This window comes from Buteo buteo, chromosome 12, assembly GCF_964188355.1.
Source record: "Buteo buteo chromosome 12, bButBut1.hap1.1, whole genome shotgun sequence".
NCBI classification, from domain to species: Eukaryota; Metazoa; Chordata; class Aves; order Accipitriformes; family Accipitridae; genus Buteo; species Buteo buteo.
Genome location: NC_134182.1, coordinates 8,741,251 through 8,753,249, shown reverse-complemented (window position 1 = coordinate 8,753,249; position 11,999 = coordinate 8,741,251).

Sequence of the window (11,999 nt, the reverse complement as noted above, 5' to 3'; positions counted from 1 at the left end):
TCTACAGACATATGAAAATAGGGCAAAATGGGTTTGAAAGTAGGAAAGTACAGTACACTCAAGTCAATGCAAGGTCATGTTTCCTGTTTCAGGTCGATAAGTATAAAGCTAGAACTTTTTTTACAGCACTTACTACACCAACATAGTTCTTGCAGAAGTCTGTGTGAGAGAAGCACAGTCTTTGCAGGCAGAAATTTCCTGGTTGCTTTGAGGTGGGTACATCTTCAGCCAAGTCTGCCCCCGCCCAAAAAAACCACCGAGAAAGATCTGTGCTTCTGCATCTTAAGGAGAAAAAAAGCCTTCCAAAGGCATTGCTCCGCTTCTTCATAAGAAGAAAAGAGATTCCTGGCCCTTGCCACTACAAACGGCAAAGGTTTCAAAAAGGGCTGCCGCAGGGCGTTCATTTCTTGTCTATTCTAGCACCTTAAATTGCCTTATTCTCATTTGAGATCTGTAAGAAATCCCCTGTGCTGGGCAGCTGCAGGGCTGAGGACTACATCTGCAAAGTCTTTGTTTCTTCTGGACAGAAGGTTCTTGAAAAATAATCCAGGCATCAAAACCACATGTGTATTAGTCTTTTCTTCAGCGGGAAGAGAGGCAGCGTTCATACCTCATAAAGGTTCCTGTTAAGCCATTGTGTTAATATTAACAATCTCTACTTAGAATGTCACTGTTAGTAGTAATTATTTTTGCGTTTTACCTGGAGAAATTGGTGAAGTCAGTAAGGGTTTCCAACACTGGGCCTCTTCTGAAACAAATGTCTTTATTCAACATCACAATATTTGGATTCTGAAGCCAGAATCTTCACTTGTATTGACTTTCCTGGTGTGGGACAAGGGTTTTCACCTATAGATGTACTTCTGATTTTCTTCACTTTTATTTATTGGTGTTCCTTTTCAAGTACCTTTGAAACAGTGCCCTGCCTGTCTGCTAGCAGAGCTGCTTCCTGGGCAGTGTATGAAGAAGATGCCCACAGTGGAGAGGGGAGTGCTGGATGCTGCTGTGTGACTGCATTGTGTTGTGTGGGAGCACACAGTACTGGTCAGTGCTGGTGAAGCAGGGGTTAATATCTCTTGGCTACTCAGCTGGTAAATGTGCATTTGGGATTGTTATAACCAGTCAAGCCTAGCAGTGAAGCTTGGACTGAACCTGTGGTGAAGGTGAGTGTCGTCTGCCCCAGCTGAGACTGGCATGAAGCCATGAAGCAAAGAGAGCTGAGGAGGTGCCCGTCTACGGCGAAGGGAAGGATGGTGTCAGCATGGCAAGTGTGGTTTGCTTGGTCAGGCAGACCAGGGAACAGGAATGGTTGGAAGGGGAAAGGAGCTGAGGAGGGCTCAGGTATGTAGAGGGTGTGTGTCAGGGGTGGAGCTGCAGGAGATGGGGCTGTGAATCGAGGCAGGGAACTGGGTGGTTGCATGTTCGCAAGGTGTTTCTGTGCAGACGGATTTGAGAATGAGCCCTAGTTGTGGCGTAGCACTGACTTCCAATATTCATCACAGCCACTTGTAGGCTGGCCTGAGAAATGCCACACTCTCCAGTGGGCAACAGCTCATTACGTTGACTTCAGGAAATCAAAACCCAAGTAATTGTAGCCTGAGCTAAACAGCAGGTAGAGACTGTCTTCTGTCTGTGCAGTCCATAGGCACAGAGGATGCTGTGGTACGTCGTCGTGAAGAATTTGGGTGGGAACCTCTCTCATTTTTCTGAGCCCACATAAAGCTAAAGCATTTCCCCTTTGCTCTTGGACCATTATGCACGAGGCACCTAGCTGACTGAAATTCCGCTTTCCTCCAGGATCAGTATTAGAAGAATCGTATCTCCACTAGTGCACAAAATTGCTCTGACAGCTTATCACTGCTTATTTACCAGCTGACTGTTCTCGCTTTCTTTAGGGGCTAGATAATAAGCACAGTGAAACAATTACTGTGCTTCATTGAAGTGCTAACCCTCATAAGCCTCTTTGTTGTTGAACTCCAAAAACCAGCTGCGTTCACTGTTAATTGAGGTTTGTCTTCCACAGATAATGAAGGATGATGATTCTTCAGTCATAGCAGGCATGATTATATGCATTGACTCATGGACAGTTATTTTCGACAGACCTGCCTATATCACCTTGGCATAAGTAAAAGGTGATTGCTAAATGTCTTACCTCCACTTTGTCAAGATTCCACTCATAGAAGTGGAGGACTGAAAGAAACCAGCTGGGTCAGAGTGTGCAGTCTTCTCTAACTGCAGAAAACAAAGCAATAGACATTAAATTCAGACTTGGAGAATACCTTCTTCATCTGTCTTTACATACCATGGGCCACAGGGCAGTTCCTGTTATGCTTCGAAAACTTTACATTTTTAGTAAAAGATTAAAAGCAACAGTGATAGTTGGACTACAAGAAGATGATGGAAGAGATCAAGAGTACCAACAACATCCTAGATCCTTTCAAAGGTAAAGATTGAGCTCCTCAAAATATCAATCTTCCACTGTGTTTACAGCTGTGCAGTTTGGTGGTCAATGTTAACTCCATTCCTTGGGTTTATGTAAGGTAGAGCAGAATATCAACCTCTTTCCAATTAGCTCACGAGACAGGTGACATGAAGTTTTTTTTCCCTCTGCTCTCCTTTATTCCTTTATTTCTGTTTAATAGTCCTAAAGCTGTCGGATAAGGGTTTACTGCATCCTAGGCTGCGTGGCCTTCAGCAGAACTAACTCTTCCAGCTCGTGTTCATGTGTTCAGAAATGTGAGTCACAAACATCCTAATTGGGTATGTGAGGGTTGCTATATAATTAATCCTGGAAGGGCACCAGGAAGCCGGATAGATCCATTAATCTAAACATAGTTGTAAAAAGTGGAAAAATAACCGATCCTTTCAGACTTCCATGGAAAGTTGTATTGGTTTTATGTGGCAAGGTTTTGGTAGCGGGGGGGTTACAGGGGTGGTTTCTGTAAGAAGCTGCTGGAAGCTTCCCCTGTGTTCGAGAGAGAGCGAGCCCATACCAGTCGGCTCTGAGACGGACCCGCCGCCGGCCAAGGCCGAGCCAATCAGTGATAGTGGTAACGCCTCTGTGATAACATTTTTAAGAAGGAAAAAAAGTTGGGAGAGTGGGAAACAGCCGCTGGAGAGAGGAGTGAGAACATGTAAGAGAAACAAGCCTGCGGACACCAAGGTCAGTGAAGAAGGAGGGGGAGGAGATGCTCCAGGCGCAGGAGCGAAGATTCCCCTGCAGCCCGTGGTGAAGACCCTGGTGAGGCAGGCTGTCCCCCTGCAGTCCAGGGAGGTCCACGGTGGAGCAGATCTCCACCTGCAGCCCGTGGAGGACCCCACGCCGGAGCAGGTGGGTTCCCGAAGGAGGCTGTGACCCCGTGGGAACCCTGCGCTGGAGCAGGTTCCTGGCAGGACCTGCGGATCTGCGGAGAGAGGAGCCCGTGGAGCAGGTTTTCTGGCAGGACTTGTGACCCCGTGGGGGACCCGCGCTGGATCAGTGTGCTCCTGAAGGACTGCACACCGTGGAAGGGACCCATGCTGGAGCAGTTCGTGAAGAGCTGCAGCCCGTGGGAATGGCCCACGTTGGAGAAGTTCGTGGAGGACTGACCCCATGGGTGGGACCCCACGCTGGAGCGGGGGAAGAGTGTGATCAGCCCTCACCTTGAGGAGGTGAAGCGGCAGAAAATAACGTGTGATGACCGTAAACCCCATCCCTGTCCCCCTTGTGCCGCTGGGGGGGTTTGGTGGAGAAATCCGGGAGTGAAGTTGTGCCCGGGAAGAAGGGAGGGGTGGTGGGAAGGTGTTCTGAGATTTCGTTTTATTTCTCATTACCTTACTCTGGCTGATTTGTAATAAATTGAGTTAATTTTCCCTAAGCTGAGTCTGTTTTGCCCATGACGGTAATTAGTGAATGATCTCTCCTGTCCTTATCTCGACCCACAAGTTTTTGTTATATTTTTTCTCTCCCCTGTCCAGCTGAGGATGGGGGAGTGATAGAACGGCTTTGGTGGGCACCTGGCGTCCAGCCAGAGTCAACCCATCACAAAAGTATCTGCTCAGCCCTGGAAGTGGTTATAGGAAAAGGCTGAGTTTACTTGAAATGCAAGGGCACACAACTTGAGTCTTTGGACAACCAGGTCAAAAAGAGAAGGCTCTTGGGCAGTGTGTCTGATGGAGCAGAAAGTCTATGCTGAACCTAACTTGCATGCAACCCTACGTGTAACTGCTCTCTAACTGGGCAAACTGTACCATGTCGTCTGACCAAAACACGTGTGTAAGTGGTCAGCTGGGATCTCCCTCGTTGCAAGACTCTTCATCTGCTAAGTAGGGTGGCAGTGCTGGCTGTGCCCTCTGGGAGGTCCTATTCTCCTGCAGCCATGCTCCAGGAGGCCACTGAGACTTACCAGCCCCTGGGAGGATGCTGAGAGCAGATACAATATAAGTAGGTGCTGCTGAGAACCCGGCTCCATTTATCTTCTGGACTCAGCTTGGCCTTGTGGAGTCTATCTTTGAGAGCGGTGGCAGCAGTGCTGGAGTCAGTGTTGTACGTCCATGAAAGGCTAAGCAACGTATGTGCTTATTTTAAGATTGCCAACAAGAGCAAAGTCTATCTGGTTTCTTTAGTTTGAACATGCAGCTGGACCTGAGGGAAGGCAGGCAGTGTGGCAGACAAGGGAGAGCTGCTAGAGTAAATAAAAAGATTAATGTGCTTTTCCCCTTTTTATTCTGTTGCACTTAGCAACTATAGAGAAACTGCAAACATGGATGGCATAGCTATATATTCTCCTTGCATGGGGAGAAGAGGTTAGCTCCTGCACCCAGAGAGGTTAGAGGTAGCAGTTCGTCTGAAGCGCTGGGCTTCCAAACTGTGCCTGCAACTCTCGCACTGCTGGAAATATTTGGAGCCTCGGTGTCCGTGGCCTTGGCTGAGAGCTTCTCAGACCCAAACACCACAGGAGCTACATGCAGGGTGTGTGCGAGGCAGGTCCCAGCTGGAGCTTCTCTGGACACTTTTGAGTATGGCAGGTTTCCTCCAGAGTGGCAGGATGCTGAACTCCAACTATACTCCAAACTAAAAAGGGGCAGCCTGGTACACCCCTTTTCCCATGGTATCTCATTTCCACACAAAGACTTAGTTACTTAGTCTGACTACGTAATTCACTGCCATTAAAGCTTTTTTTTTACATTTGTTTTTCAGGACGGCAACAGAAAATTCTCACTTTTTTATTTGCACAGGTATGTTAAAATATGATTTCATTTAACTTTAAAAAAACCCAGAACACCTCCCCCTCTCCCCAAAAAACCCAAACCCAACAGAAAAGCCCCCAAACCCTAAGAGCAAAAAACCCTGGGTTTTATTTTTTTGTTTGTTATGAGAAAGATTCCCAACACCTCAGTGCCAAGCAGTAGAAAAGCTGTATTGCTGATCATCAAGTGCAGTCCTTTACTTAATATGTGTAATCATTATGGAGCCATCTACCAGCATCTCTTTATTAAAAATGTGTTTTCATAAAAAAAACCTGTCAAATTTAACATCCTTACAAGAGCCTTGGAACACCAATGCTTGTCTTGCATTCCTCTGACCTTTCTGCAACCCAAAAATAGATGTTCCTACCCCACTGAACTTTCTGCATACATAAATACGTTTGATGCCAGCTAGTTTGGAATAAAATAGGCTATATTTAAAGCAGATAGTTCCTGCTGTCCCCAGTCCCCCTGGGATTGTTTGCCCTTTTTAAATGGAGTAGGTTTGGATAAAGTATGTGTCTCTGGCATGCCTGTTCTGAAGGGGCCTCCCACAGATGCTATTTAATATATCCTCCATTAATTCAAGTAGGAGAGGTCAGTGTATTTTATCTATTCATCTAGATGGAGCTGTCAAAGTGGATTTGGAGCTGGATTTGAAGACTTCAAGATATGTAAATTTAAAAGAGGGGGAAGCATGCCAACAGGTGAGTCTGAATACAACCACACTTATACCAAGCTCATTTATTCTTTTAAAAAAATAAAATTTGATTGTGCATTACTCATAATAGACTTCAGATAATGCTTTTGGTTTTGTTTATGGTTTATTTGTGGAGTGCCAATGTTTAGTCTCCATATTCTTCCCCAAATTACAAAATCCTGAAATTCTCCACAAAAATCATACAACACAAATGTGGTTTTGAAAAAAACCAATTGAATTCCTCCTGTCCTTTCTCACTTTCTTTAGGGGGTAATGCAATACGGACATTGCATTTCCTTTCCTCTTAAACCCTTACTGTAGTCAGCTGTTCACAGAGCGTGTGTGTGTCTATGTGTATATACGTGTACATGCATAATTGTTATTGAATGTGTAAGAAATCAACCTTTGTTTCAAAATGGCGTTGTTTGCATTTATACTCGAATACTTTGTTTTGTCAGGCTCCCCTGCTCCAAACAAATGTCTGAAGGCATCTCAAGTTGGCAAGATAATCAGCTCTGACCACTTTATTTCCATTTCTGATTGCTTACTTTTTCCCATGAGAAAATCCTTTTGAATAACATATTTAACTTGTGTAAGGGAATGGAAGCTCCATTCCTGCAAAATGTGAAGGTTCCCTGGCTTGCTATTCTTGTTTCACGTTCACCACAACCTATTATAGATGTATGCATGGTTTTTTTTGTTTTTTTTCCCTGGCAGGTTTCCACCAACAAATGGAGGCATCACTTTTGGTGCATCCTCTGGACTAAAAGGCTCCTGGCATCAGGGAGATAAAGCAAGATGGTATGTAGTGTCCTAGCCCTGGATGAAGTTGTGATAATTAGCTTTCAAAGCTTTAAAACTTGTCTTACCCCACCACTTCCCTTTATTTTTCTTGGCTTATTTTTCTTTCTCCTTTCTTTCTCCATCTTTAGTGACTGGAAAATGACCTGGTGTAAGGGACCTTAAAGAAAGCTTTCTCTAAATGTCCAGCCTCAGTGCTCCCTGCTGCACTTTAAGTCCCTCTCTATCATACAGATGGTGCATCCCTTAGTGTATTTGAGTACTTGTTCAACCTGCAGAAAAGGTGACCATCTTTCCTAGAACTACAGTGGCTCTTAGTCCAGTTGCTCACATAGCCTTCCGGGGTGTAGTGCAGCCGGATGGGAAGCGGGCGATGGGATGACACTGGGACTCTCTGCTCACCTTAGTATGTAGTGAGGTCAGGGAAAGGGAAAGGAGAAGAAGAACTATCGTAATTCATTAGAATGGTAAATAGTTTGGGATTTCTGTTTGCCAAGGCCAAGGGGATAATGTGTTTCTGCTGCATAAGGGTAAGTTCTGTGAGAACGTAGGACCCTCGCCGTTGCTCCCAGGCTTCCACATTTTATGCCAGCATGCTCGGCAGGTTCCTGGAGAGACCAGTGCTCGGTCATAAATGCAACCCTGTCTTGAAAACACCAACCTCCAGTGCCTGGTGGAGCGCACCTGGCTGCATTGCAGGTGTATGCACTTTATAGGGTGTCTGTAAGGCTGGGGTGAGATGGGGTTTCTACCAACTGTGCCAGCAGCGTTTGTGAGGGATCTATGCAGGGAGCTGGGGAACTGAGCCTGCAGCCTCCCTCTGTGCCGCAGAGCTGGGTGGCAGCTCTGGTGTGGGCGCATCTATGCAGCCTTGTAAAATAAGCCTCTGCATGCTGGGTGGCATCCACTGAGGCATCCGGTGGAATTGGAAACCAGCCTTGTGTGTGTATTGGTGATCAACTGCAGCGTGTAGTCTGCTTTAGCTTTTGCTGTGACTGGGAGGTACTCTCTGCCGAAGGCTGTCTTCTGGCCTTCTCCAGAGAATGGTGTTGCTTATCTTGGTTTTGCAACTTCAGTAAATCTTTCACTGTCTTTTCCAAGTGATCTCTTAGGTGCACTGTGCTGGGATATGCGGGGTTTTCCAGTGTGATACACTGTCCTGCGTGTTGATTGTGCCTGTGCTGTCGCAGAAGCTTTTGATTAATGTACCGCCTGGCTTTTCCATAGATGCACGCCACATATCTACTTCTTGAAGATGATATACTGAGAAAGAAAGATGCAAAATCAATTTGGGATATAGGATGTCCCAGGCTTATTGAGTTAGAGTGAATGTATTTATGTCTAATCCCACGGGTGTCGGGAGTTCTGTTTCTCTGCTTTGAATCTTCACCCCATATTGAAATTAAACTCTTGGCAATCAGCTGTGCCAAGAAATAAATAACTGACCGACATTCTCCCTTCAAACCTGTCCCAAGTGAAGTTTTGTGCATGGTTATTTTTATTTCAGTTGCATCTGTGACTGGAACCAGTCCCTGCCAGTGGCATGGCTGAACAGCAGCCTGTGCTTTAGGGAGCCTTCCATCAACTGTGTGGGACAAGCCCAAGCCAGGCAGGAACACAGGTATGACAATAAGCACACGAAGGTTTCACACAGATCAGCTTCTTGAGAATGCTGTGCACGTTGTCAATCTCTGGGAAGTAATAAGTACATTAGGCCAAATCTTGCAAGCTGCCTCTCTGCTAAAATGCCCTCGCCAATTCTGCAACAGGGACTAAACGAGTGGGAGAACAGTCGCCTAGGAAGGAAATCTCTGGAAGCAGCTCTCAAGGCAGGCATGAGTGACGTTGCAGAAATGATGCCTCATTCAACAAAGCAGTTACTTCAAGGAGTTTTTTCTAAGGTCAGGGCAGGATTTATTTGTAATAACCTATGATTGCTGAACTGATGTATAAATAGTTGAAATAACCAAGAAGCTATCTGTGAAGGTTAACATGTTGAATGACTGGGCAGCACACCCCTAGTGAAGGTGCTGTGATAACGGCATTCCTGGGGTGTGCAGTACTGGCAAGGGAGAGAGCAGGGGCTCCTGTTTTCAAGAACACAGCTTCTTGAAAATGGTTTTCCTTCTCATATGCCTTCCTTTTGGCCAAAAGTTCAGTACTTTTAACATTATTCTTTTAACATCCTTTTGATGCATCAGAACAAATAGAAAAAAACACTCTTCACATGTCACAAAAAAAACCTCTCAAGTGCGCTTTCAGTACGTTTTGGAAAAGCACTGGGGAAATCCCTCCTCCGAGTACCGGGATGCTGCAGCTCAGCCCTGGGCACCAGCCTGCTTTGCAGGCAGCATTGCTACCCTGCAGTGCCGCAATAGCTGTGTGCAATGGAGGTGGCACCGGCGAGCGGTGGAGGGCACTGAAAGTCTCCAGTCTCGGCCTTTATCTCGTTGGTTACAAGCTCGTGAAAATGTTGTTGAGTGTTGTTTCTGCAGCCAACTGGCGGAGCAGGAAACCATTTCTGAATTAGAGCCAGGAGTTGCTTGTAGAATACTCCGGTGGCCGCCCCGCGACGGGCTTGCAGCACCTCGGGCGTGTTAATTCAGCACCTGGCAAGCTTCAGGCTCCTTACAAACCCCAAGGGGAATGGGTAATCGTCCTGTCTTTCTCAGAGAGGAGCAGAGCGAAACACGAGAGGTGAAATGCTTTGATAATGACAGTCGGCTCCTGCCAGCGTTTCGCAGTCAGAAAGCGGTGGCTCCTGGAGGGCTGCCAGGCATTTCTCAGAGACAGGCAGGAGCCTGTGTGTGCCATGCAGGGCATGTACAGTGAGCCTGAAGCATCCAGGAGCCTCCGGCGTGCCGGCCGGCAGACTGCGCGTAACCTGCGTCTGGAAGCCCCATGGTGGTGCGGGCCAAGGAACATCAAGGCAACAGTGGGCGAAGGCTGGCACACAGGGCTTTGCTAGGTTGAATCCAGAATGGAGATAACACGTGAATCTTGCTGAGGACTATCTCTGCTTGGTGCTTGGCTGTGCTGTGAGGAGCTTGGGTTGGTGCTACAGGGGGTATTTTTGTCTTGTGCTTGGCTTTGTGGGGTAGAGACGCCTTTAGCTCCTTTTCCCTTGAGGTACTGGTTGTAGTTATCTCCCTTTCTGAAGCAAAGACTGGTGATAATGGTGTGTTACCATCACGGGTAGTCAGGGTTGATCCACAGCTGCAGTGGAGGCAAAACTGCATTTTGTTCCTTCGAGGAGGAGGGCAAAAGGCTCATTCAGGATCTAATGTTGCCTGCTGGAACAGGAATGGCTTCTCTGTGAGGCATCCCATCTTCCTAACTTTACTGCAGCCCACACAGTCTGCCCTCATAAACAGATAGGATTTAAGGACACCCATATGTACGGCAGCCCTCAGTTTGTGGGCAGCTGACCAGCAGAGCTCGTCCAGGTTAGGCACTGGGAAAAGCTTCCTGAGTGGGAAATAGGGGGAGAAGCTGGACTGGATTGTGCAGGCATCGGGAGAGGCTTTGCTATTGGAGATTTTTAGAGGACAAGTTGGACAAACCTTGCCCAGAAATGGTAGCCGATCCTGCCTTAGGACAGGGATTAAATTGGATGATTTATCACAGTCATTTCCACCCCCTTGTTCTGGTTTTTTTTTGCATTGCTGCTTTAGTATGTAAATTCTTTTTAGATGTGTAAGTGCAGCACCTATGGTGGTGATGTCCTCTCCCAAGGGTGCTGGCAGCATAGACGTGTTACGACCTCCCTCTTCCCTGCTTATGAAAACATGTTATCCTGTGCTGATGCGCTCTCCCATACAGAAGTGGGTTTGGGGAGATACAAGTAAGAAGTATGCATAGGTATAGCACAGCAGGCAGGGCCTGGAAGGGTGTTTAAAACATTGTAGCCTATAGGTTCAGCCACTTACATTATGGATCTGGCATTTTAAGTCATTAAAAAAAAATGGCAATTCCTGCCTATGCTGGAATAAATAACTTTGGATAGAAAACTCTGTACAAAGAATAGACAGACTAAAAGTGATTTACATTGTTATTGAACTCTCCTTACACCTTCTGGGAAAAACAAAACAAACCAAAAAAACCCAACCTAGGGCATATGTAACCTGTGGACATAATGAAAAGCTGAATTAGCCTCACATATCCGGAAAGCGCAACAAACCTGTGTGGTTTCACTTAAGTTTTCATTTATACTTGTCAAAACTCACAGCGCAATATGTTACATTTTCACCCTCAATTTCCACTGGAAATTGCTTTCAGAGTGACTCATTCTTATTTGTATTCTTTTTGTGGTTCCTGACACGTTCCACATTTCAGGAGCTCTTCATTTGAATACAGACAGCCTTAATCACTGGCATTTTTAGTTATCTTCTTTGAACTATTAAAGTTGAGGGTTTATAAGCCCTAAGAAGTCATACATCCAGCATCTCCAAGAGTGAGACCTGAAACTGAAGAATCATTTTACCTGAATAAGGTGAGTAGGATTTGACTCGAGATCTCAGTGTGCTACAGCTGATCTTTGCCTTTCTCCTCTCTTCAAGATGTTTTTGTTGAACAATACTGCAGGGATTTGTGCTGCTGCTTCTTCAGAGCTCTGGTTTTTTTGTGTGAGCTGTTTAGCCTGATAAACTTTCCACACAGGACCATCCCTGGTTTTGTTACTATGTTATTTATATATAAAAACGCAGCACTGGAAACGTATCACTTCTGCCACTAGACCTGTTCCAGTTGAAGTCCACATCCAAGAAGTCCCGATGTGGTCTGCTGCCGTGTACCTGCTCGCTAGGATGTCTGTGTGGATAAACGAGAACTGGGTCTATAAGGGACTTCAATGCAAATAAACTGAACTCTGCCCATTTTCAACCATCTTACAAAATTTAGAAACTTCTCCCAGATAAAAGAATTCAGCATGAGCTCTCTAGCCTGTCTTACGACTGTGCATGAACTTTAAGCTCCCATAAATATAACAAAGTGTAGGTTTCCAGGAAAGGGAATCATTAATTTGAGGGACTGATGTTCTTTGCTGCATCCCAGAGGACAGATCCAGCTGAGGATCCTTCCTTCACTATTGCCTGGAGAGGCTTTCTACTTGGCAACACTGGATCCTAAATCTGTGCTAGCTCTACAGTTGTCAGCAAACTATTCTCCTAACGCTGTCCTTTTCCAGATGTTCAAGAAGTAAAGCTGCATTTTACTCTTATTGTCAGCTGTTTGACAGTGCTGCTGCTTTTTAAATAAATATAAAAGTTAAGATCTT